The 27,871-nt window shown below is 37.8% G+C and overlaps 1 long non-coding RNA gene across 1 annotated transcript in view; it reads left to right on the plus strand.

Annotated features, from left to right (window-relative positions):
- The window catches only part of LOC112920465 (uncharacterized), a 28,880-nt gene extending 14,956 nt beyond the window's left edge, over window positions 1–13,924 (plus strand). The window contains exons 4-7 of the long non-coding RNA XR_003235071.2: window positions 8,152–8,419; window positions 9,144–9,345; window positions 9,777–9,846; window positions 10,011–13,924. This is a non-coding gene — a long non-coding RNA (uncharacterized lncRNA). The remainder of the gene's footprint in view (window positions 1–8,151; window positions 8,420–9,143; window positions 9,346–9,776; window positions 9,847–10,010) is intronic.
- Window positions 13,925–27,871: the final 13,947 nt, after the last annotated feature.

Consider the following 27,871-nt stretch of genomic DNA (forward strand, 5'->3'; position numbering starts at 1 on the left):
GTAAATGGGTGAATCTAATTTTGATCTTTAAAAAACACATCTTTTTTCATACACACATATACACATACACGTCATAAATTACACAAAATTGTTTCTCCTTTTTACCATTTAACATCTATCTTTAGATGTTAGATATTCTTACATAAACTACTATTAGTAAGCACATAGCATTGGACTGCATTAATATTCCTTTATTTTTATTTTTTTAATTAATTTTTATTGGTGTTCAATTTACCAACATACAGAAAAACACCCAGTGCTCATCCCGTCAAGTGTCCACCTCAGTGCCCGTCACCCATTCCCCTCCAACACCCGCCCTCCTCCCCTTCCACCACCCCTAGTTCGTTTCCCCGAGTCAGGAGTCTTTATGTTCTGTCTCCCTTCCTGATATTTCCCAACATTTCTTTTCCCTTCCTTTATATTCCCTTTCACTATTATTTATATTCCCCAAATGAATGAGAACATACACTGTTTGTCCTTCTCCGATTGACTTATTTCACTCAGCATAATACCCTCCAGCTCCATCCACGTTGAAGCAAATGGTGGGTATTTGTCGTTTCTAATGGCTGAGTAATAATATTCCATTGTATACATAAACCACATCTTCTTTATCCATCATCTTTCGATGGACACCGAGGCTCCTTCCACAGTTTGGCTATTGTGGACATTGCTGCTAGAAACATCGGGGTGCAGGTGTCCCGACGTTTCATTGCATCTGAATCTTTGGGGTAAATCCCCAACAGTGCAATTGCTGGGTCGTAGGGCAGGTCTATTTTTAACTCTTTGAGGAACCTCCACACAGTTTTCCAGAGTGGCTGCCCCAGTTCACATTCCCACCAACAGTGCAAGAGGGTTCCCTTTTCTCCGCATCCTCTCCAACATTTGTGGTTTCCTGCCTTGTTAATTTTCCCCATTCTCACTGGTGTGAGGTGGTATCTCATTGTGGTTTTGATTTGTATTTCCCTGATGGCAAGTGATGCAGAGCATTTTCTCATGTGCATGTTGGCCATGTCCATGTCTTCCTCTGTGAGATTTCTCTTCATGTCTTTTGCCCATTTCATGATTGGATTGTTTGTTTCTTTGGTTGAGTTTAATAAGTTCTTTATAGATTTTGGAAACTAGCCCTTTATCTGATATGTCATTTGCAAATATCTTCTCCCATTCTGTAGGTTGCATTTTGGAATACCTAGATACCTCCAGCAATTATTGCCCTGAGCACGTAGCTGCATCATCTCTTCAAATATTTCATCCTTAGACAACAGGTTCAATTCTTTTTCTGGTACATAAATACTTTATTCTTAATTCTACTTCACACCTGATCTAGGGAAACATATTTTCACTTGACCTCTTGAATCTTGAGAACCAGGAAGAAGATGAAAAGTAGTAACCTAGAAAGCCCTAGTTTCTACAACCTAAGTTTTCTTACATTTTTTTCGATATATTATGGAAAATATCAAAAGTTGACTTTAAGGCTCAAGAGAGATCACCAGAAAGTCTGACTTAGAGTTGACAGCAATTCATTCACTCATTCCCTTGCTCACTCATTCTCTGGGCACTCATTCTGCGCCCCGTACTGTGGTTGCATACCTTTCATACACCCCTGATGAAAGGATGATGATATTTGGTAACACAGAGGTCCTTACAGGGTGACTGGCATGTCGAATTGGAGAAGGTAGTGTTGCTCAGTTCACTTCCAGGGTTTATCTAGGGCTAAAACAGAGTTTATCTGAGCTCTTCTCTGTGAGGCCCTGGAAGGAAGTGAAATGTACAAATGAGGTTGCCCCTTCCTCTCTGTGGATATAGCGTTGTCCACATTTTAAACTCCATTTCAAGGAATTAAGGTCACTTAAATACTCTTTAGAACAATGGAAATGTTAGTGCAGAAAATCTGGGAAGTGATGAATTTGGATTGCTAATGGTAGAACAAGTGAGGGAAGGGAGAATAGGAAGCAAATAATTCAGTTCTAATTCCAGTAGAAAGAACAAGAAAAAGAGGAGGGGGGGAGGGAGGGAGAGAGAGAGAGAAAGAGAGAGAGAAAGGGAATGCAGGCAAGTCTTTTTATAGTTTACACACCCAAATCCCTTGGCTCAGGGATGGATCACAGCAGATTAGAGGTTGCTGGGTGGAGTGGAAGTTGTGTTGCTCCTGTTGGGATGGTAGGCTGTGTGTTGCCCTCAATGCTGACTCACATGTGAAAGAACAAGGGGATGATTCCATGCCCAGAGCACTGTCTTCTTGCACCCTTGGCCCCCATAGGGTGTCTGGCGTACATTGGCCTACAGCCTGCCACTCAACAGGAGGCCCATTTGTGACCAAAGCTCCAGCCTGGCAGCAAAACAAGATACCCGTCTCTCAAGTAAAACTTGCTATTTGTGCTGCATCGGCCGCTATTTAAAGCTGATCAATCCTGGTAGCGCCCCTGTCACTATAAACTGCACTTCCCAGAGCTGTATTTTTAAATAGGGAACTGCTTACAATAGCCATTTACAACTGTATGCTGTTTAATTAGCCAGCCTGGGCAGTGCTGCAGGCATAGATCACTTTGCTTTAAAGATTTGAGAATGTTAATAGTACAGTATATCATTTTAATTATTACTGGATTAATGTTGTGTCTCAAAGAACACCTAATGCAAATCATGAGAAATGGCGTAAAGTGACCCAAGGGTTGCGCGTTATTAGAAAAGTAATAGTTGTGATGCTTAAATATAAGGACATTTTCTTTGTTCAAATGTCAGTCAGCATCAGCAGTAGGGCTTGGTGAAAAGAAAGATTTTGCTTCATTTATTGGTGGCGGCCTTCTGCAGGTCACGCTCAGAAAGGCCAAAGAGTTGGGTGAGAAGCTGCGTGTCCAATGTGGTAGCCACAGGCAACCATGCACGCAGATGAGCACGTGGAAAGTAGTTCTTGGAAGGAGACATGTGCCCTAAGTGTGAAACACACACAGGATCTCAAGGATTTAGAACTTTGAAAAAGGAACATAACACACCTCGGTCCTAGTTATTTCACGTTGATCACATGTTGCACTACTAAGAATATTTTAGGGGGGGCGCCTGGTGGCTCAGCGGTTGAGCCTCTGCCTTTGGCTCATGGTGTGATCCTGGGGTCCTGGGATTGAGTCCCCAATGGGGTCCCCACAGGGAGCCTGCTTCTCCCTCTGCCTGTGACTCTGCCTCTCTCTCTGTGTCTCTCATGACTAAATAAATAAAATCTTTTTTTAAAAAAAGAATATTTTAGAAATATTTGGCTAAATAAAATATATTGTTAACATTACCTTCAGCTGATTCTTTTTACCTTTTTAACGTAGTTGCTAGGAAATTTCAAATTACCTAAAAAAAACTATCAAATTTTCAAATTGGTGGCTCACATATGTGACCAATGCCACATTTCTGATAGCCAATGCTGGGCTAGATATCCAGGAGGAAAGAGAAAATTCTGTCTGACAATAAAAATGTATTTAAACTTCTTTTCTATTACCACAAGCCGACTGTATATAAAAGAGACTATTAGTAAGCAAACTGTAGAAAGAGGGACAGAATGCATCACGGCATGACAAAGAATGATTATTATGATTATTTCACACCGTGAAACCAAGAAACCTAAAAAAAACCCAAAAACAACAACAACAAAAAAAAACAAGCTTTTTTTCTGAGTATTATAGCATTAGTCAAAATGTAGCCACATTCTAAATACAGCATTTTATAAATGTCATTCAACAAATAGATGATTAGCTGCCCCACCTGTGTGATAGCAATCTATGCCATGCACCTCGAGGTGTGTCTTCTTTCTGAACATCTGAATGTCTGGAGCTAATAAGAAACCTTGGGTTAGTCAAGGCTAACTTGAAATGGACTTGCTCACAGAATAAAAGGGGTGAGAAAGAGACCAGAGAGTATGTGCCCATGAGATAAATCGGTTGGAAAGCTATGGATGATTCTAAATCCCATTAAGATATAGAACCAAAGGTAAAAGAAAGCCGAAAGAATTAATTTGCAGGGTTGTTTCATACGTCTGAAGTTTGCATAAAGTTAGAGAAGCGGTGAACAAGCTTGTCAGAAAATTATAGAGCTAATAAATTCCAGGGACGATCTCCTAGGTCCGCCTCCCTGAGCCTCACCTTGGCCATGATTATGTTGCTACTTGTTGAGAAAAGCTTCATTATATCAGCAGGTTGTTAAAAATGTTTTACAACAAACCATGATTAAGCCCATTGAGGCATATGCCTTGTAAGAAACAGGACCAAATAGCTTTGACTTTACAACACTTAAATCTATGATTTTAAATATGTTTTTAATGTTGGACACTATGCCCCTTTCCAGCCTCTGTCCCAGGATGATTTTTTTTTTTTTCAAATGCACATTGTTAGGTATATATGAGAACCAAAAGTTTAAGGAGTCAGGTGGTCACAGGTTCATACTCTAAAGGAGATGACAAAAAAATGATGGAGGTGTCTCATTTGAACAAACATTATTTAGAGACTCGTTTGGTAACTTTTTGGCATTTCAGATTCTCTATTAAAATTTCCAAGAAATCCTCACACACTTGGTTTTTGAAAACTCGATTTCTTTAGTTAACACTTGTCTGTTCTCTATGGGTGTTCCTAGGCGAAAAGGCAGAAAACAAACTCATTGTTGCGTTAGGAACGTGCAGGATGTATTTGCCATGGCTCATCTCTCCAGCTGGAATCTAGAAGCACTGATTTCTACCATTCTCATTACTTATTTCTAAGAGTTACATTGAAAGAGGTGACGTTTTAGGAGTCTTTAGAAATCATCAAAACAGTGACAAAAATAACAATAGTGAACATTTATCAAGTGCCATATATGCTAGCCACTGCCTCAAGCACTTTATATCTCATTTAATTCTTCTAACATGCCCAAGAGCTAGATACTGTTACCCCACCTTATAGATTAGGAACCCAAAGTACAGAAATATGGCCCCATGGCAGAGATACGATTTTTGCTCACATTTGTCCGCCTCCAAATTATGCTCACATTCTCTGATGCCACACTTCCTTCTAGACACACATTTTACTCAAATACTGGAAATGACACCTCATTTATTATAATAATATAAATTGTGTGTAAGACTGACATTCTCACCTGCCACTTCTAGAAGAGTTGTCTGTGACAAAAACAAGTATTATTTTATTATGCACTAGTTATATTTACTTGCTCTAATTAGAAAAATAAAGTTATGTGAATCTGAAGCTATATCACGTGGCATTGAAAATCATTTGACAAGTGAAAGCAGTTGACAGCACATATGGAATACACTCAGCTAAACCAGCTTGACTGTTTAGTGTCAGTGAATTTCTCAGCATATGGACTGGTGCAGTCTAAATGTGGTAACCACTAGCCACACTTGGACACTGAACTATTAAACGTGGCTAGCCCTGGGGGAGATGAACTGGTAAGTATAAAATCCACACCAAATTTTGCAGACTTTATACCAAGAAAATTGTCTCATTCATAACTTTTCATATTGAGCATTATTGAAAGGATAATCATTTGGACTAAATAAAATATTATTAAAATGAATTTTACCCATTTCTTTTTACATTTTTCAAAATACATCCAGCAGAAAATTTAAAATTTAATTTGGCTTCTATTATATGTTTATTGGATGGTACCAGTATAGAACAATCTGGAAAATGAGTATGATAGACAACCACCAGATAAATCCCTTAAACTTAAGAAAAAACATTTCTTTTTTTCTATATCCTGAATACTCTTCCAGGCATGGGGGACAGAAGGGCGAAAAAAAAAATCAAAGTAAACAAAGCCTTTAAGAATTTACAGTTGACTTTGAGGAGGGCACATGATGAGATGAGCACTGGGTGTTATACTCTATGTTGGCAAATTGAATTTACAGAAAATTTTTAAAAAATAAGAAAAAAGAATTTACAGTTGAGGCAAGGAAACAGGAGCGTTTAAATAGAGTCCTAGGGAGGAGGTAGTAGAACAGGGGAGGGTACCCGCTGAGGAAGAAGTAGGGAGTCCTAAAGCTGCAAACTGAGGTTACCTTTAAACCCTGCTTTAGCCCTGGTTGGTGTCCGACACTCACCCAGGTGTCCTGCACTGGGGAACGGGCCAAATACAGGCGGGCCACGTGGAGCCCGCTTCCTTCCAAGCGTTCCTAATTAGTGATGTTGCTTGACCAAAGTTTTTAGGGCATCAACAGAAGGAACTTTTGGCTTTGCTAGAGAGGAGTATATGGATTATTCTGCACAGTTTGGGACTCATTAGTGCCCAGGAACTTTGTACTCTAAATGAGAGAGAGTTTCACTGTTCAAAGAGAAATTCCTGCTGACCTTAGACCCTTTTTGGGGGGGAAGTGGAATAATGGGGCACAGGAGCAGAGTTTGGTATTTGACCGAATCCTTCACAATTATCATGCATGTGTATATAATAAAATTAATTCTGTGTCTCTGCATCATAGCCTGCGGCAAGAAGCGTACAATCAGTTTTGTATGTATAATAGATCACAGAGTTGTTCATGAATAATACAAATGCATTGAGCAGATACTAGTGAGAGAGGATGTTTGTCTTTGCATGGAATCGAAGTGAACATGTAATATTGTGATAATATATATTTGATGAATTCAGGTCTGACTTGCCTTTGCCATACTCTGCTAATTCCCCGACAAGGGTTGCCACAATAATTGAGTTTCCAATAACATTATGATTATTTCCACATGATAATTTAATTGTGGGTATTTTTTAATATTGTAATATTGTAGATTTGTGATTATTATGCATTTACATGCAGATTTTCATGGTGACTTGGAGCACATCCCCACATTTATAACTTAATTTTATATATTATTGCATATATATTTGAGGATGAGCTCATTAATGCAAATAAAAAAATGTAGGTCTGTTTAGTCATTCAGCTTTTATTATAAATGGCTGAAAGCCTTGCTCATTTTTTATAACAGTTCTTACAATACTGTGAGTAAACGAAAGAGAACCTTAATTCAAGAATGGATTCATTAAAAATAATGGTAATAGTTATAATAATTACAAATTGTACCATATTTGTTCCACCTAATTGGGATACAAGATACTATATATTACTCTTCAGGATGTAAAGGTTCTGTGTGTGTTATTCATTGACCTTATCACATGAGATCCTTGCTATTAAGAATGTAGAAAATGTTAACTCAGAACTCAGTCAGTGGAAAATAAGAGAAAACTTTAGGAAAAAAGTAAAATCTTAAATAATGTTCACATCATGCATCTAAAAAATCAGTAATAAATCCCATGGTAAAGACATCTGAGTTTCCTTAAAACTAGAATTTGAATTTTAGGGTAGAAATCAGAAGTAAATATAACAAGCAAAATATTATGACAGACATGAACTCTTCAGTAGTTCTCTAGCTAAAATAACTTGAAAATAAAAGCCACCAAAAATTTAGTGTTAAAGGCATGTATCCTAAAACAACAAATATGAATAAATTACATACCTGCTGCCACTTAAAAGCAATAGAAATGCTTATCAATTTAGAAGATTTTTTTTTTTCAGTAAGTTAAAGAGATGAGGCAATCATTAGTACAGTAAGCAGGCCAAGAATCACTTTCAATGAAGACTCCAAAAATTTATGGGCAATGACCTTCATTTAAGTATTAATCTTGGGTGCACTTAAGTATTAATCTTGGGTGCCAAGAAGAGAAAGAAAGACTTCTCCTTCTGGGATTAATTTCATTCATTTCATTTTAGCTAGTTTGCACTTCCATTGAGGAAGAGAAATATAAACCATCACTGACACAACAACTGAGTTTGAACTGACTGAATTCACCTAGACGTGTTCAAGCTAAATGATTTATCATAATTCAGCCATTTTTTTAATTGCAGTGCAAATTTCATCTCAGATCATCAGAATCAAAATGGTGAATGGACACGCCATGCAAAGCTTAATTTTAATAGATTTTTGTTGGAGTTCAGTTTTCAGATTCATCAAACATTCAAGTATTGATTTGAAGTTGAGCTCTGATTTAGATGTGGGAGGTCAAGGGGTTTCCAGTCAGCAGCAGTCGGAAAGTTTCTTATATGCTTTTTAGGCTAGAGAGAAACCAAGGCACATTGAAAACCATGCTACAGTGGAAATGCAACCAAGAAAAAAAAAAGAATTTTTTTTTTTTTTTTTTAAGGAAATGTGACCAAGGACAACCCAGGGGATGACCAAGTTGAGGACATCTTCTAGATTGATGAAGATCTCTCTGTGAAGCCAATCAAGAAGATGATCGTGCCATTCAATAGAAGTGGGCGAATGGCATGATCAAAGATGATAGAAAGGGGTCAATGTTATTGGGGAAGATGCATATTTGGAGTAGATAAATTAGATAAAAATTTAACTTCTATGAGCTTCGACTTCTTCGATTAAAATGAGTATAAAAATAACCACATGCCAGAATTATGGTAAGAATTGGACATAACTGTTAGAAATAACCTAAAGAAGAATGACCCAAAACTTGGACTAAAAAGACATAAAAAACAACGCAGTAAATAATAACAATAGCTAACATTAATGGGAGGCTTATAAGAACCCAAGAGCTTTTGCCTCGATTCTCATTATTTGTATTTGCACCCTTGTATGGACTTGAGCATGTGGACACTTTAGTCCAAAAAAGAAAATTCCTTTGAGAGAAAGTCATGGGGAATTTTGGGAGGGGGAAGTCACAGATCCTAGCGTGAGCTATGTATTTGTGTGAAGATTTCTTTACCCATAATCTCTTCATTTTACAGTGAGATACTCCCAACAATCAAATTAGTCCCTCTGTGTAGCAGAAAAATAACCCAAATGCTAATTCATTAATCCTTAATAAATATGTCTGCGGAATTATCAAAAGTATCTAATTTTAGTAGTATGCATATATGTTACTATAGATAATTAATGCAATTGTCATATGGAAACATTAACCATTAAATGTCCTATTCAAATGAATGATTCCTGATGTCCTACTCAAAGACTGCAGAATATTCTCATTGACCTTCGTGTGTAGCTATTACCTGAAACTATTACTGTTCCTCCACCACACCCGTACTTGGGTGAGGAAGTACACGCACGTATGTTCACCCTTGTGGGAATGATTGTTACGGCTGATAAGCTCCTCCCTCACAGAATTGTTTTCTTCCCCCATAGGTGGAGGTTGATGCCTGGCAGTGGCTGCCTACCTGGCAAAGAACCATGTGATGCTATTTGCTTTTGATCTTCTTGGAATTATTCACCTCAATACTGAAGCAAAAAGGGCCTCGGCAGGTTGGCAGATACAAATCTACTCTTCACAACATGTTGGACTTGTAGCTACCCAGAAGCATGGCAAGATTCTTAAAAGATTTACCTGGTATATTGTATTAAATTCTGACTCCTATAACCCAGAAGAGGCTAAGAATTCCTCTACTTTTTGTTGTTGTTGTTGTTGTTGTTCTTGTTGTAGTTGTTTTAAATTCTATGCCCTAGTTGGTATTGTTGAGCATTATCCTTGAATCTGAGATAGAGCAACAACCACACGTGGTTCTGTATCAGTGACTGAAAGGCGGAGAATTTCTTCAGGATTAATGACTGGACTTTATTCCACATCAAAGTAACAAAACCCCAGCTAGTGATTAATCCCGAGAAAATGCCCTGATACTTATTATTGATTTTAAAGACTGAGAAAAAAATATATACCTCCCAGGATTTACTTATAGATGTGAAGGTTCCATTTATTCTTATTAGTAGTAGTAATGATATGCTCCCATGGTGCTTTTGTGACACATGTTCCTTGCCCTACAGGTCCTTTATGCAGAGCAAGAGCAAGAGGAAGTACACTGATTTGCATTGACTTCCCATGGGGGTTCTACAGGCAAGGGGATTTTTTTTCACATCTCCGAGGGTAGTACAAGATCTCACTGAGAATGGAATGTCTAAGGAATTACTGCCCTGTACATTGGCCAATCAGATTTCCTGAATAATTGCTCAACATTCCATTTGCCTTATTACATTGTGTATCATTTTAATTTCCTCCAGGTAATCATATGACGGATCTCTCATGCACATAAGGCGCTCGTTTTCCCCCGTGCAACAGCTATAAACAAAGGACTGCATGTTCAAGAGAAGGAAACAAAAATGGAAGAGTCAAAACATATTAAATAAGCTTAATTTGTTTGAACATATTTTATGCCCCTCATCATTCCCAGTGGTTTCCTGTTGTGAAATGATGCATTTTGTTTTCCAAATTGCAGACTTGAGATAAAAAGAAGGCATTTTTACTATGAGGTCACATTCCAAGAATATTATCATATGCCTATTTCTTATGTGTGGCTTTTACCAGAAGAAAGACCCACTTTGTGTGCTTTTATATTTTAGGACCATGTGATGGTAGAACCATCTTGAAATTCTTTTTAAAGAATTTGCTACTTACCAAAATTCCGTGGAATACCCCACTGATCAGACACTCATTTTGTCTATAGAATACAAATTAAACTTTTTGACTTATAATTTTCCCATGAGTTTGGCTTCTGAGCTTAAAAGTGTATGGTTATTTAGGATTTGTTAAAGGATCATTGTTTTATTCAGGATTTAGGGCACAGAGGGTTTCTTCAAGTTGGAAGAAATAGGGAACAACTGTTGAACTCAGGAAAGTCTTCCTCCATCACAAGAAGATTGAGCTCCCATTATATAATTATAATAGCAGGCATAGCTAAAAGTTGTATTTATGAAGTGCCAGGCACTATTCTAATTACTTTGCATTTATTAATTAGCACTTGTAAAACAAATTTGGGGTTTTCTTTATTAGCCAACTTAAAAACTTGGATTTTAATTCCACTTTTATCAAGAATTAATGAGACGAAACTTTCTCTATGAAACAAATTCAATAGCTAAGTACACACTCTTCTATTTTACCTTTCATGTTGGACCTAAGTAATTGACTACTGTCAATTATGAGATGTAGAGGCTTTGTTTATTTTATATTAGTGGTTAATGACCACTTTTCAATTAGAAATGTAATACAACTCCTTTTAAAACTAAGACAATAGTGCAGAGAAAGACAATTGCCCATAATTCACTGGTTTTAAAGCATCAGCTTTGGAGTAACAGAGTTGGATTCAGGCCCCAGTTCAGTTACATTCTGCAAACGTCAGCAAAAAATTTGCCATGTTAAGCTTCAATTGTGGATCTGCAAAATGAATAAGACAGGTCTAACTTATGAGTATTCCTCTGAGAGCAAAGTCTGTTTTAAAGTATGAATGGAGGCTGGAACATAGTAGCTGCTCAATAAAGCCACTTTCCTTACAGTTACTGAAATATAAATATTATGGTACTTTGAATTTTACATACATATGTATATATACAAAAACATACATATTAGTAGTATTAATGATTGTGCATATATTGTGCATATTGATAGTAATAATAATACACTGCCATGGTTCTTTTGTGACACACACATATATATTTAAAACCAAAAAATAAAAAATAAAATAAATAAATAAAACCAGGGCAGCCTGGGTGGCTCAGCAGTTTGGCACCTGCCTTCCGCCCGGGCGTCATCCTGGAGACCCAGGATCGAGTCCCACGTCGGGCTCCTTGCATGGAGCCTGCTTCTCCCTCTGCCTGTGTCTCTGCCTCTCTCTCTCTCTCTCTCTCTCTCTCTCTCTGTGTGTCTCTCATGAGTAATTAAATAAAATTAAAAAAATAAAATAAAAGCAACAAAGGCGCCATACTGTATGTGTGTATATATACAATGATAATGATTGGCTACACATAATTTAGAATCCTACTGCTTTCTTCACTTTCTCTACTATTAAACTTTTTATAAAAGTTTCAAAGTTATAAAAAGCAAAGATCTTGCAGTTTTGAACTCCAAAAAAGACCATTCATTTTAAATTCTCTCTTGAGCTCTAGAATACTAGTTTGAAAATTATCTGCCTTGGAGCATCCTGGTTCTTCAGAGGGGCTTTATAGTCAGTTAGGAATGGATGATTGGACATGATTCAAGCAACTTTGCTTTTACAGGTTTTGGAGGTCACTGGAAGGGTTCTATTTCTTTTCATTTTGCCTTTGGTGCAATGATTTGGTATCTCAAGTCCGCATAAGCATTACTGCATTCATTTGCAACAGAATAGTCTAGTAGAAAGGACCCAGGCTCAACAGACAACCCCACCTGGCTTGGGACTGTGGTTTTCTTGCTTCCTGGCTGATTTATTTGGTAGAACCACCTACTTTCTCAGAGTATCACTTTCTTCATCTGCAGAATGAAGTTACTAACCACTCACATTTTAGGGCGGTTTTAAGATTGAAGGAAACAATTACACAAAGTTGTTGGCATTTAGCAGTTCCCAACATCCCTTCACTGTACACTAAAATCACAATTATTTACCAAGGCCTCTTGTTATACATACATGTAACTGTATACATACATAAACACACATGTGTTTATAAATATGAAACAGAAACAATAAAACAACATTCGTTTTCAAAGCAACAGATACACAGTTTTTCAGGCTGGAAAATATAAAGAGGTGCCTGTAAAAGAATGACTTCACTAAATGAAATTTAGCGTTGGGTTGTGGATCAAACCCAATGATACTGCTTCAATCAAGTGTGGCTGAGCACCCTCAAATAATTAACCTTTCAAAGTAACACATTTGTTCAAAAATTATATTTAATCAGTCACATAAAATGTCTCAAAGTTCCAAGGAATATGTTCATCTTTATTAGCTGTGTATACCTGTTGATTATTAGACTTATGATTTCCATTCCAAAGAAACATCTTGGATCCCAATTGTAATGATGGTCTCTGAATCAGAGGTACATTTTCTTCGTGCTATCAATTTCTTGTTAAAGTTGAATTCCTTGTGAGTTTCATTTTTCCAATAGATGTTCATTATTTTAGATCATACGATGCTGTGTTTGTATGATTAATGAGCTTGAGATTCCAAGTTGAAAGTAAGAAATTTGGTTCTTGTTTATTAAGAGAGGCATTATGTCCTATTTGTTTACCCGAGAGTGATATGAAATAGGGTGGTTCTCAGTGGGGCAGTACCATCACTGGGGACATTTAAGATAGTTGTGGGGGCATTGCTAATCGTCACAATGTTTGTTTGTTTATATTTAAGATTTTATTTATTTACTCATGGGAGTCATAGAGAGAGAGGCAGAGACATAGGCAGAGGGAGAAGTAGGCTCCCTGCGGGGATCCCCATGTGGGACTGGATCTCAGGACCCCAGGATCATGACCTGAGCCAAAGGCGGACACTCTACTGCTGAGTCATCCAGGTGCTCCATGACAATGTTTAAAGGGGTGCTGGTAGCACTGAGTGGACAGAAGCCAGAAGACCTACTTTTCACTGCACTGTGTGGGTCAGTTCTGCCCTGCAAGGAGCCTCTTGTGCATCACATGGCTTCTGTTAGTCCTGCTGGAAATTCCCGTACATGAGAATCCGGTGGTCTGAACCTAAAGCCTAGCTCAGGTAACATGGACAAAAAGTTGTTGCTACTGCTGTTGCTTTTTGTTGTTGTTGTTGTTATCTTACTCAATTTTAATCTACATTGGATATTCTAATACAACTGCTACATAAACTGAGATAAGATGCCACTTTGTAGTTATTTAGAGAATTGCAGTGGCTTGTTCACCATTTTAGAAAAACACATCACTTGACCAATACCACTTTTTATCCTTCTCCACCTGTATCCTTCCACATTTTTTTAAAGATTATTTATTTATTTATTCATGAAAGACAGAGAGAGAGAGGGAGAGAGAAAGAGACAGGCAAAGGGAGAAGCAGGCTCCATGCAGGGACCCCGATGTGGAACTCGATCCCAGGACACCAGGATCACGCCCCAGGGCCAAAGGCAGGCGCTAAACTGCTGAGCCACCCAGGTATCCCCTCCTTCCACAGTTAAATCTGTTGCATTCATGGTATTTGAGCTGTATGTCTTCTACTATTGACGTGTCTGATATTTGCACAATAAAATGCACCTCACTTTATTGTAAAATCCTTTCTTTTTATTACTCCTTTATATTATATTTAGAGTTTTGTACTAATATTTTTCACATTTTTAGACACCTTGTACTATCTAAAAATTTCATTTCAGAGTGGTACAAGAAGAATTACAAACTATTCATGATTAAATACAGTACTGGGGGAGTGACTGAGAACCACTCATACAGTGGCCTATACACAGGCTTTGGCATGAGAAGTATTTCTGGTTTTGAATTCAGTTCTGCCCCTCAGTAGCTATGTGATCTTACACAGTCCGAATGAGTCAGAGCCATCATAACTTCACATGTAAAATAAGACTAATAAGAGAAACTGCCTCATACATTTGTTGAGATTACATCAGTTAATTCAAGCCAAGCTTGATGCACTGTAAGTGTTCAATGCATATTACCTCTTATTGCGTTCATCATGGGGAACGTGGAGTCATTATATGCTGAGATGAATAGCACTGTTCACTTTTTCTTTATCTTGTTGTTTCTGTGTTTGTTTTGGCTTCAAAGTGATCTTGGTAATATAACCTTGTCAAGGCCGAGGTGGAGAGCACGGTGAAGATAATGACCTTAATGTTAGTTGCCGGATGTTTTCTGGATTCCAATCTTTCATCACCCTACTAGGGGCTGCGTGATTGTATTTGTGTTTGGAGGAAAAATGACTACTTGGGATACTGTTTTGAGACCGGACTGGACATTAGTGAAGAGTGCACGTGAAAAGAACACTTAAGTAGTGCTATTCAACGAGAGCCAGTGGCAGCCTGGACTGGGCTGCTGGTCATGGCCAAGGGGAGGAGTGGAAAGAGCAAGTTTTTGCATTGAGTTAACTTAGAGTGGAATATAGGGTAGAGAGGGAAGCCACATTTGATTCCAGATTTCTCTCTTGGAACTCTGGCTGGATAGCAAATATACAAGAAAAGATCAAGTATGGATAAATTAATTCAAATTAAACTGGAAAATATAAATATGTTACCTTGGAAATGGGGGTAGTAACAGAATCTTCCTCACAGGATTATGTGATGAATAAATAAGCTTAAAAATGTGGTTATTATAGTATTTGGCAGCAATAAGTATTCAAGGGATGGTAGCTATTATTATGACAAAATATTATTATTATGAAATAATAACAGTAATAGATAATAGGTAATAATTCACAAGTAATTCAAAATAATCTCAAGAGCTGAGAATGTATTCAGTTCATTAACTTCCTATGAATGTTTCTCTTCCCCACCAGAAAGAACATGATGGATCCTTGTCAATTTTTTTGAACTCAGACTAATAGAAGGGTAGTTTTACTTTACAACTGATGCCTTCACTAAATGGTTTATATATCTACCTGCCATCCTTACTGTTAAATGTAAGAAAATAATTTTTTTATAATCCAGACTTTTATAAAAGTCCTTGTCTCTTTTGAACAATTTTCAGCATTATATTTATTTGAACAAAACACTGAAAAAAGAACACATTTTCAAATAATTATTGTTTTTATATTTCCTCAAAGACACTCTGTGCAGGTCATTGCAGTTGGTGCTGTCATGGTTTAATAGAAGACTGCCCTGATCTCCATTGTTTACAGTCTTCTTGCTAAATGAATCATTTACTCTCCTATATTATTGGTTATTTTTTTTCTAATTTGAATATAAGTATCAAGTTATACAGTAATTACTCTAAAGAATCCAGAAACAGAAGAAATCATTATCAACAGCAGTAGAGAAGGAGGCTTTATGAAGTAGGTAGACATTGTTTTTTGCCCTGAATGATATCTAAGACTTAAACATGCAGAGACACCCAAGAGAGCATTCTGTTTGGCAAACAGGAGAAATGGATATGAAATACAGGGCATTTGTTTTTTGCCCTAAAAGTTGCCTATGCCAGTGATTACAGACAAGGGGAATAGTAAAGGGAACTAGAGCTAAAAGCCCCTAGTATTTAGATTCCTGGAGCATTTGAGGCAAGGAACTTTCTTGAAAACAATTATTTCTTCTTAATGTCTGCCAATTCTTAAGGAGAACCTATGTTATCCTGAAACCAACCCATTAACCCCATGTCTATTGCTGTTACCAGAGTTTACTTTTTCACAGATGCTGTGGCTCAGGCTGATGGTATCCACTTTTCTCTGTACACTGACAGCTTTTAACACTTGCCAAATATTAAATCCTATAGCCATCGTCCTAAGTCCCTTCCCACAATAATCTCATCATCTAATGTGGGAGGCAGATGTATAAAAGTTTGAATGATATGGCATAACCATAATAAATATAGGAAGACATAAAGAACAGAGCCCTCCAAGTCATGCAAGGAGAATCTAGGAAGAGTTCACATAAGGAGTGATTTGGAAATTTATGTGGATGGTTTTCCAGACAGAATTCACCTGGGGAAGGTGTGTGGGAATTCAAGAGACATAATACACTGGGAAAGAAATTTAGTATACTTGTATTGCTAAACATAAAATATACATAAAGAAAAAAAACAAAAAATAAAGCTGATTCAATTGGTTTATCATGAGCATTCATATTTCTTTTAACAGCTGTATTGAGGGATAATAGACATACAGTATTTAGAGTGTACAACTTGTTTTGTTTTGACCCATGTGTATGGTGGTAAAAGCATCCTCACAATCAAACTAGTCAATATACCCATCACCCCAAAATCTTCATTTGATCCTACTGGAAGCCCTTCCTTTCAGCCCTCCTTATCTCCCATTACCAAGCAATCACTAATCTGTTTATACTCACTATCAATATATTTCCATTTTTTAGAGTTTTATGTAAATAATCCATCCAGGGTCCTTTTTTGATTCACCTTCTTATTCTCCATAATTATTTTGAAATCATCCATGTTATGTAATACACATGTTATTGTGTATAACAATTGTCTACTCCCTTTTAGTGCTGAATAGTGTTCTATATATACCATGATTTGTTTATTTATTATCTGATGAACATTTCATTTTTTCCCACTTAGGGTAAGTGTTCTTTTTTTTCTAATGACTAAATATCTTTTTTTCTGTTGACTAAATATCTAGAAGTAGAATGGGTAAGTCATGAGGCAATTGTGTTAAGAAACGGACAAACTTCCATGGTGGTTGTAATGTTTTACATTCTTATGAGCACTGGATAAGAGTTTTAGCTCTTTCATATCCTTACCAACAGTTAGTGAAGTCCATCTTTTTAAAAGAATTTTAGCCATTGTAACAGGAGTGCAGTGGTATCTTATTATAGTTTTAATTTGCATTTCTCTAATGATTCATGATGGTGATCACATTTTCATGTGTGTATTGGCCATTCGTGTCATCTTTGGAGAGGTGTAGATCTTTGCCCATATTGTAAAACTACGTTGTTTTCTTGTTTTTGAGTTTTGAATTATCTTTATATACTCTGGATATAAGCTCTATATTAAATATATGATCTACAAATATTTTCTCCCAGTCTGTGGCTTGTCTTCATCCTCTTAATTGTATCTTTCAAAGAGCAAAAGTTTTCAATCATCAAAGATGTTGAATTTTGTCAATTTCATTCTTTTCCTCAGTAATCATGTTTTTGGTGTCATATCTAAAAAATCATTAAATTAGGATCTTTGGGAATAGGATTCACACACCATTACTTTTGAAAACTCCCCAAATAATTCCAATGTACAGCCAAGTTTGAGAACCAGTGTGCTATAACAACTAGTGGTTTTCAGAATTTAAATATGAATTCAAATAATCTCAACATCTTCTTAAATTGAAGGTTCTGATACAGTAGGACCTGGATCCCACAATTCTAACAATAAAAACAACAGAAAAGATAAAGCTGACGAAGCAAGCAGTAAGTAGGCAGACAAAGGAGAATTGCACATGCTATTTTAAGGAATTAGGAATTTTAGTTTGATTATTTGGGCAATGGGGAAACCATTGGAAGGTGTTTAGGGGAGGAATAACATGGTTGTATTTGTGTTTTAGAAAGATCATTCTGGTAGCAAGTGGGGAAAGATGGATAAATGATAAGATGAATCAGGGACCCATTTGGAATATATTCTGTAATCCAGAAGAGAAATGAGAGGTAATGAATATCTGAATAAAAGGGGAAGGATGTCAAGAGCATTTAGGAAAGTTATGTCACTGACTGAATATGGCGGTGAGGGAAAGGATGACATCTAGAATGGCTTTGAGGGTACTTTGAGGTATTATCACATTTTTCAGTACAAGAGGAGCTAGTTTGGGGTAGGGGCTGAACTGGATGGCATAAACCTCTAATTTAGGCATGATAAGGTTGAGAAGACTTTGCAGTGTTCTGGAGACCATTGTTCAGTAGACCACTCATTGTTCAGTAGACCATTGGCAAATGGACCTTGAGTTCAGGAGAGAGATACAAATTGGAAGCATGCATGTGGGAATTTGCAGGATAGGACAGTTGAAACCATGGATGCAAATGGAATTAACCACTGAAGATTTGGAGCATGAAAATTAAAAAAAAAAAAAAAACACAACAGCCTAAAAGTGACCGCTTTGGAGGTCATCCAGGTCACGTGTCAGTAGGGTGAGCGACAGAAGCCTAAGTGCAGGGTTGAGGGCTGAAGAAGAGCCTGTGCCTTCAGGGTCCTCATTGATCACCTTGGAGGGTAATTATCAGGTTACAAGGGGTGATTGCGTACTATATTGTCCTGAGCATCTGGGACTACCTCTCTAGAATGCCAGTTTGAGGAATGATTCTCTTCCCCCGACCTCTATAAATGTCGGCAGACTTGTGAGGCATAAGATACAAGGGGTGACACTGTCACACCACCCAAACCAGAGTGAAAGACAGGGAAAAGAGTCTCCATGAGCACTTTTCTCCAGGCACCGTGCAGAAGTGCTCTATTGATGGCTGTTTAAAAACATACAAAACAAAACAAAACACTTCTTTGTACTACTACCCCGGCCTTCTGGCTGTGTCATTACAATCATTTAATAGTGAAAGAATTGACCCAAATTTCAGAAGTGTCTTCCTCAACAAGCTTATTTCCTAGCCGTATTTTCATCTTGCAAGTAGCTTGCCTTACCCTAGCACAGACTCATGTACTGGGTTTGAAGGATCAAGGGCAAAGCCCTCAAGCCATACCAAACATAATCAGAAACATTTCCATTTTTGTTCTGATTGTATGAGACAAATCCTAAAATTGCCATGTGGATTTAAATGCTCAGTATCATGTGAGAAATCCATCTCCAAGTTGGTAATTATACCAACTCACTGTGGGTTTCTGGATTCCTTCTCTGTCTTTATTTTGCCCTCCAAGTCTATGTTATGCTTGTAGCTATGAGGGCCATGACTATGTTACATGTGTAGCTTTTAGGGTAAAACTTGGAGTATATGCATCACTTCCTTTAGTCTGGGCAAGGTAAGGGTAAATTCCTTGTGTGTTTCATCACTAAATTCCAGCCTGTCACAGAGAGTGAGGGAGCACCAAAGCCACTATGAAAAGGGGACTGTGCATCTTTAAAGAAAACTGCAAGGGAAACCCTAACCTCTCCTCATTTACATACGGTGACATTTTGCAGAAATATTGAAACATTAGCAGTGACATAATGAAATTCTGCCTATCAGCCATGGAAGGAATAATGTTACTGTAAAGGTAACCTGTCCACAGTTTGTTATCAAGAAAATATTCTTGCCAAGAAACATATATTTAGTAAGGCATGATAAGGAGGGATTTTTTTTCCCCTTTTATATTTTCTCTCCTGGGCTATCCATCTTCCCCTACAGATTTACTGTGCGATCACTCCCTTTACATGCTAATTATGTGCAGGTCTGGTGAATTTGTTAGTGGTGACACTTCTGGGACCCAGTGGGACTACAACTCATTATGTGGCAATGTCCAGATATATCAGATATTATTAGCTGTCATTAATCTGCTGTGGAAACACTGAGTGCTAAGCTAGGGAGCAAGCAGAAAAGGGTGTGCAAATGAAGTCTGGGAACAGCCTGAACCCTAAAAGGTCAAAGGGGAAATCAGCCAGAAGGGGACAACGACTGGCAATGGACAACACCTTGCTCCAGATTTTCTACCCCAATAGCTAACTAGGCGCACCAGACAGAAGGAGCAAGGAAGCATCGCTTAGCCATTTGTTATTTTAATACCCCTTGTGGCCATTCACCAGTGCTAACCTTTTACTGTAATTATGTACAATTATACACTGTTTTTTTTTTGTCTGTGCCTCAAAAAAAAAATAACACAACCACCACCACAACAAAAAACTCAACCTACCAGTGGTGGGCATTTGACCGTGGGATGGAAATTCAGCTCCAATTTCCTACAATGATTCGTAGGACAATAAATCTTGAAATACATACCTTCTTATTGTTATTATTTGAGTTTTATTATTTGAGTAAATTTGAGTAAATTCAAATTCTTCGAATTTATTGGTTAAACAGTTTCCTCCATATAGAGTGTCTAGTCCATATGTACTCCCCACCCCATGCCATCTCTGCATGCCCAAATTGTTCTTTCAATGCTCAGCTAAAATTTATGGAATCTTACTATCTTCTGGAGTGCTGTAAGAGGTTCTCTTTGTGCTTTAGTGATATGTAACTATATTACATATTTTCTCTAGCTATCTATCCACTTACCCACCCAATTTCCCTTAGTAGATCATAAGTCTTCACAAGGAGAGTAAGTTGAGATCCCATTTGAGCTTTAAACAAGATGTTTCAGGTCTGATAAGCACACAAAATTAATTTTTACAAAAAGTACATAAATAAACATATATAAGTGATTTTTTATCATGGAGGTGTGCATAATAAATGTATTTATATGTTCTATATGTCTGACACATATAAGCACATGTGCCTACTCAAGACATGCCTAGAGACATGTATATGGAACAGAAAGAGAGGATAGGAGTTTAAATTGTATATTAAAATGCCTCATTTTCTCTACTTTCATCCATTCTTTGCCGCTATAGGAACTTGCCTTGTCCTGCTCTCTTTCAGGACTATCCATTTTTCAGTGATTCTATGGTCTCGAAGCAAGAACTCATCCTCACATCCTGAGTGATTCAAGGTTCCAATTCAAATCTCTTCCTACTATTATTTATCTTCCCTCTACTTTAGATTGTTCACACTCTAAAGGAAAAGCCTTTCAGGGATTCCTAGGATTATGCCAAATATCTTTATCAGTTAAGCAATTTTTACATTGTCGAATATTGTACAGCACCCCAGAATGCTCATAAATAAGTTGACTGAGATGTCATTGATGATTAGCTTCCTAGCTGTAGCAGACATTGTTAGTACTCCACCCATAACCCTTTAGTTACCCTCAAAGAAGGTTGTATACAATCTTATTCAAAGCCAATGACTTTCTGTAATCTTCCTCCAGAGCATTCTGCCCATGGAAGCAGCCAGAAGTTTCAGGGAGTAATGTCCCAAGAGTGGCTCTCAACAAATGAGAGATAGAAGTTGGTGGATAGATATATCAGTTTTCTTGTGCTTCACTAGGAATCTGAGATATGTTCTACTTAGCCTCTAAGGAGTGGGGCTAAGCTTAGTTCTCCATAGTTATAACCCCTTCATTCTCATGCTATTTCCTTCCCACATCTTCAGTACATCACCATGAATCCTATGATACCTCCCAAATAAGCTACATGGACCGAAATCCTGTGTTAACAGCTGCTGTTAAGGGAACACAAATAGAATAGTTAGTATCCGAGAACCACAGTGAAAATTCTTGAGTTGGACAGCCAGTGATAGGATGGCAGCAGGCGACTTATCTTGGTGACAAGTAGAGTGGTGATCACTTTTGTGTCACTGTTTCTAGCTCATCTATGCTGTAATATGATGGGGTACAGGGTAAGGGGATATATCAGTGTGGACAAGATGGTGACAAATGCCATTACAGGGACCACAGAGTAGGTTGTGTTTTGTTAATTTCTGTAAAAAATCTTAATATAAGATGATAAGGACAGGCTTGTCAACTCTCACCTTAGAGTTCACACTGAAAGTCAGAAGTCCTTATGGAGGGGTTTAAAGAGACCCTCTTCCTGTACCTGAAACAAAGTATAATCAAGTCAGGCCCAAGATTTGAGCATGGCAGCAGTGGAATTAACACAGATACTCAATTTACAGCCCCAACATGTTTTCCATATTAAAGTCAGGTCTAATAGGATAAGAAAGAAGACTTGAGACCTCAGATAAAGACATTTGGGTGATGCACTTGAGTCGCGTAGCCCCAGAATCACCTGAATGATGGAAATGATATACTCTGCTTGGATGGCATTCAGAAAGCTTGCATAAAAGCCATGTCTCACAGAATACTGCTCCTTTTTTCCTCCCCAAACCTGCCCCCATCTTCCCTATTACTAAATCAATAACTGGAATCAGTCATCAGCATGGCTTAAGTAGGAAAATATTGTTCCTGCACGGGTAAAAATGGGGTATTCCCCAAAATCTGCACAAGTCCTGGGGAATATGTACCAGCAGGAAGAGGAAGAAGATAAAGAAATTGAAGGGAAGGGTTGCTTTGGGAGGCCCAGGGCATAAGGCTGGGTGGAGGAAAGGTGACCATCAGTGGCCACCTGTTTGTGACATAGGATTTAACATGCTGATGAGCTCACCTGAATCTGTTTTAATTCATTGATGGGATGGCTACTTGGAGGCTTGGACATGATATTGACCTATAGAAATGAGATGGAGAAGCTGAAGGTACCTGGCAGTTGTTGGAAGGGAACAGAAGGCTCAGAGAGGTGGTCCTACACCCACTATAGAAAGTTGGCAAACCACCAGCAAGCTGTGTTCGGAGGAAGGGCTTCCTTTACAGGAAAGGATTCCTTTATCAAGTAATAAGGGATGCACTGGTGTGGAGGGCAAGATTACACATTTGTTCTATTAACCTAAGAAATCTATTTTTAATATTTAGGTTGTATGATTTCCCAATACTAAAAATGATGTGATGGATACTTTTGCCATATGGTGTTCTCCGAGTAAATTCCAAAATATCATGCTATATTTTGGAATTTACTCAATGTATTTTTGGTCAAATGATACATTTTTGGATTTCTGGGATATATGGTAAATTGTTCCAGAAAGTTTGAATAAATTTATAGTACCGACCACAACATATGAGTAAATTTCTCAGCACCATTACGAGAAATGAGTATCCTTTAATATTTTTCTTTTGGCCACTGAAAAGAAATATGAAGTATATGATTTAAAATAAATCTTTATTTGATCTTAAAGATGATATCCCCCAATTCTTTTTGTTACTCATCAGGAATTTGGGAGGCCAGAAAGATTTTGTTGATTATCCAAATACACACAGCTCATCATTTCAATGTCTATAGGTTCGCTTTCCTATCCAGATCTTTCCCTTGTCTTATGCTACCTGATTCTGAAGTCTTATCTGCCTGTGCCCATTGCTTGAACAGTTTTTTGGCATATCTTCCGAAAAAAAAATTATTAAAGTTGAAAGGAATGAGCACTGCATTTGAATAAAGATTTGAGGCAAAAGCGATCTGCTGATGGTTATAATCTGACACTTACCTTTTGAAAATATTTACCACAGTGCTTTATAAATGGCTGGGAGGATATCCTCTCCTGTTGTAGGGAGTAGGATCACTCAATTTTGCAATATTTCAGTTGACTTCTGGCTATAAATTCAAATAGTTCTCTTGAAATAAAGGTTATGGTCTTCTTCCCCACACTTCCTTCTCCTCTTCCTACTCCCCACCACCTCTCCTGGTGCCCCTCTCCTTTCAGTAAACCTTTACTTCTTGTTTTGCCTGCCTTACTGTAACTCATCTAATATCACACATATATGCTGTCTCTGCAGACTTACACTGTAATAGGCCCTGGCCAGGGTGTCCGTGGCTAAAATCAAGCCCCCTGCATTGTTACTCCCACTACCATTCTAATTCTTGAGCCAGTCCTATCATTGTCAAGTCATATATCACTCACTTCTCTGGAGTTAAGGCACGCCTCTCTCTAGATGTGGAATCTAGAGCCTCGCCGTTACAGATTGGTTACATTTAGTTCCCTAGCCTTTTCTGCCAGCTACAATCTAGGGTCTGGACTTTTTTTTCAGCTTGTAAATTATAGATTTCCCTTTACTGTACCTCCAACACAATATTTAAGCCAAGAGAATAGTCAAGTTTTTCATTATTATTATTTTCTTTTGCTGCACTGTGTGCAGTGCTGACACAGCTTCCAACATTTGCCTGTTTATTTGAGGCAGCACCCAACTTTTGCCAGCAATTTCCTCCAAAGGTTTCTCTAAACTATAGATTTAGATTATGCTGTTTATAGTTAGATCTTCCCCAGTGATGACCAAAACCATCTTAACTCCTCTGTAGCCAACTATCCAACTGGATTATTTCCATCTGTTGTCTGCAAACTCTGAAGGTAGAACTAATACAGTTCTATTTAGACTAATATAGTCTAAATTTAGTGCAGAACATAGAGATCACTCTAGGTAGGAGAAACAAGAAGGGACTTACAGAGATCATTAGAGAGAATGGAAAAGCAAGGAACGAGATGGCAGCTCTAGAACTACTCAAGTTTCAGATTAAACAAATGCACTGCGGAGATTAGGCTGAGTGCTGAGGCTGGCCATTGCAAATGTGCCTCAACATCCATGTTACATGGTCTTGCCTGGTGTCAGAATCAACATAAAAATATAGCCTCTGTCTCACCTTTACCTTTCAGATCTTCTAAAGGTATATCTAACTAGAAAGACTTGATTGCTCTCCAGAACTCTCATTGTAATAGAGCCTAGGAACCACAGATTTTAACTTCCCAGCTCTGTAGTAACACAGAAAAGAGGTAGGAACAGATGTTGAGTGTTCATCATCTTAGCCTCTTGTCTCTCCCCACCCCTACATGAGTGCTCTGTGGATAAAACTTCCCTCTTCTGGATTAGACGCTGCCGCTGCCAGAAGTGCAATCCTCCATATCCTATCCCATCCTCTTCCCCTCAACCCCCACTCAGTCCTCTTTGTTGCTCATTCAGTTTTCTGATGGCTTATAATGCTTTGCACTAGAATCAAGTCAAATGTCTTCTGCGATATTTAAAAGGGGCCTGTTTTGTATCAGAAATTCCCAGATCTTAGCCAGTCAGAAAGTGTTTTTCTCCCTCAGATAGCACTTGCTTATTCTTTTTTTTTATTAAACAATCAAAAAAAAGTGCAAACTTGAAATATCCCTCTTCTCTCCCACCATGATTCTCATTTCATTCCAAATGTCTAATGTACGGTTAAAGGGCTCACAAAAAGACACTAAAGAGTATAGTGGATGGTGAATGAGTTCATTAAGCCCGCCATATTATTATTTTCTCTGTTGTATATGCATGTAGCCCTAGGTGTTGTCCAGATGCCTTTACCAAATTGTTCTTTCCGTGTTGTCCTTTATACTGTTTGTTTGAATATCCAAGGGCGACAGTTTCTGCTATCTGCCTCAAAAAATTCCTCAATGAATTTGGCTTGCCCAGACAGGTTTGATAGGATCATTCACAAAGTACAAATATGTGAAGCTTGAGTATGTTTTAAATTCTTTTAAAAATCCTATTTTCTTTATAGCTCATGCATATCCCTTTACTTAACACTGACACTTTGTGTATTTGAGCATATGTCTTGTTGAAGCAAATTATGTGCAGTTCAATTGAGAACAATAACAAAATTGCATGTAAATATGTAGCTAAGGTATGGGCAAGAAAAACAGAATTGCTAAACACATATCCAGGATGATGTTTCCTATGTACTAGTCATATGGATTAAATATTAAATATTATGGACTACATGCACACATATATACCCCATAGGAAAGAAAGACCAGCTTAACCAAACACCCCAAAAGTTATGGAATATTAGATGATTCCTTCACTCAAAAGCTAGAGTAGCTTTAAACCTCAGTCACAAGCTGAAATGCCTACTGCGGCCAGAAAAGGGATCCAAGTAAGTAAAGTTGATGTGTGAAAAATGAAATATTAGTTGATACCCGCTCTCCATACTGTAGATCGGTAAAGGGTAACAGTGACTATGTTGTACCAGAGAGCTCATGTTTGGTCGAAAAGGATTAACTGCTGCTCAGGAAGGCAAGCCCACTATTTTCACCTCTTCCACTTTTCCAAGAAAATCAAAATTGTAGATTTCTTTTTTTAACGATTTTATTTATTTATTTATTTATTTATTTATTTATTTATTTATTTAATTTTATTTATTCATTTTTTTTGACAGAAAGAGAGAGAGAGAGAGCATAAGTAGAAGGAACAGCAAGCAGAAGAAGGAGAAGCAAACTCCACACCGAGCAGAGAGCCTGATTTAGGGCTCAATCCCAGGACCCCAGAATCATGACCTGAGCTAAAGGCAGGCGCTTAATGGACTGAGCCACTCAGGCACCCAAATTGTAGATTTCTATATGAAGTGTACGGATGTTTAAATGTTGTGATTAATGCAATTATAGGCAAGAAAAGCACTGTAGGCTAGCACACTTATACCAAGGCGGGATCTGGCTTCGGGAATCCAGGTTTACCTTCTGAAGTTATCCCTGAGATGTAAGAAACTCTGGGATGACATAACACCCCATCTAGGAAGGACAATTCATTGAGGAGGAGCTGTGTCTCAGTGCTGCTCTGTTCCACTTGCATTCCCTGGCACACTCCTTCGAGTCTCTTTCATGTCTTTCCCTCCTCCTTACCAACTCCCCTACCTCAGGCCAGGTGAGATGACTATTTGTGGTCTATGGTTAAAACTGATTGATGTATGCGTTTGGTTATATTTTCGAGTTATAAAGTTATTTGGCGAATTTCTACCTGCATCGAATCACGTGTCTGTGGGATTATGCGGCCAGTTTACCTGGTCTCATCAATCAGTTTCTTTCTAAATTTCAGTGATTCTTTTCCTGCTGAATTCAGTATCCAGTTGACTTCATTGGCCAAATTGGTATCAACAGTATTTTGGAGAGAAGTCTGGATCTTTCCACTTCCTTGAAAGTGTAAAGTGCAGCTGCCCTAGTCCATACCCATGTGGAGCAAATGAAATGAATTTGTGCTCTGGCAACTCTAGGTTGAATTCGCAAGACTCATTTATGTAGCAAATTATCCCAGGAAGTATTTGAAAATATCCAGGCACAGTGCTTTATTTTCACTGGGCTGGACCCTTTAGCTGACTCGATTTTCCAGCCCTGTACTTATTTCATAATGCTTCTAATTGGCCCAGTTGTATCAAAGATTACCCTTGCTGCTTTGGAGAAAACACTTTTGAAATCATTGTGACAGCTTCTTGTAAGTTTCAAAATCAAAATAATTGAAAAAAATTGAGTCTTAGTCACTTATCTTATGGGTTCAAATCTAAAGTTCTACATCAACTGTCTCTCTCAAATACATAAATAAATCTGTAAAGCACTACACTGGATCAACGTGAGCTATTTCAGTTCCCTGGTGATTTTATCCCTTAAGTGAAAAGAAAAAGTGGTAAACAGGTTAGCAACACTTTGGGAAATTACAAAAAAACCACAGGCACTTAAGTGGTGTATGGCCCCAGACCATCCTAATATCGTTCAATAATAAATAACCTTAATAGAGAGAGGTCAAAGCATAGATGCATTTAGTTATTTAGGTTAAGCCAAGAAAGCTGGTTTCAAGACTGTTATTGCTGTAATTTAGACAAGGAAGCCCCAATTTGAATTGCTAGAAAGCAGAGGAAAAACTTCTCCAGTGGTGTTGCTTCAAATGGTTTATTAGCTGCTGTAACGAGCAGCAGTGTTGATTATCATAATTCCTTGGGGCTTCAGTTTCTGTCCCTTTAAAGTTTCCCCAAAATTTGTCCCTACCTTCAGATGAATATTTTATCTAGTTAAACAATCAGTTCGGTGTAATAAATGAGAAGAAGGCACACTGTGATCACATTTGGCAACCGTGAGTAGACTGGCTGTACATTCCTTATTTAAGGAAA

The sequence above is a fragment of the Vulpes vulpes genome, chromosome 12 (assembly GCF_048418805.1).
Source record: "Vulpes vulpes isolate BD-2025 chromosome 12, VulVul3, whole genome shotgun sequence".
In the NCBI taxonomy this organism is placed as follows: Eukaryota; Metazoa; Chordata; class Mammalia; order Carnivora; family Canidae; genus Vulpes; species Vulpes vulpes.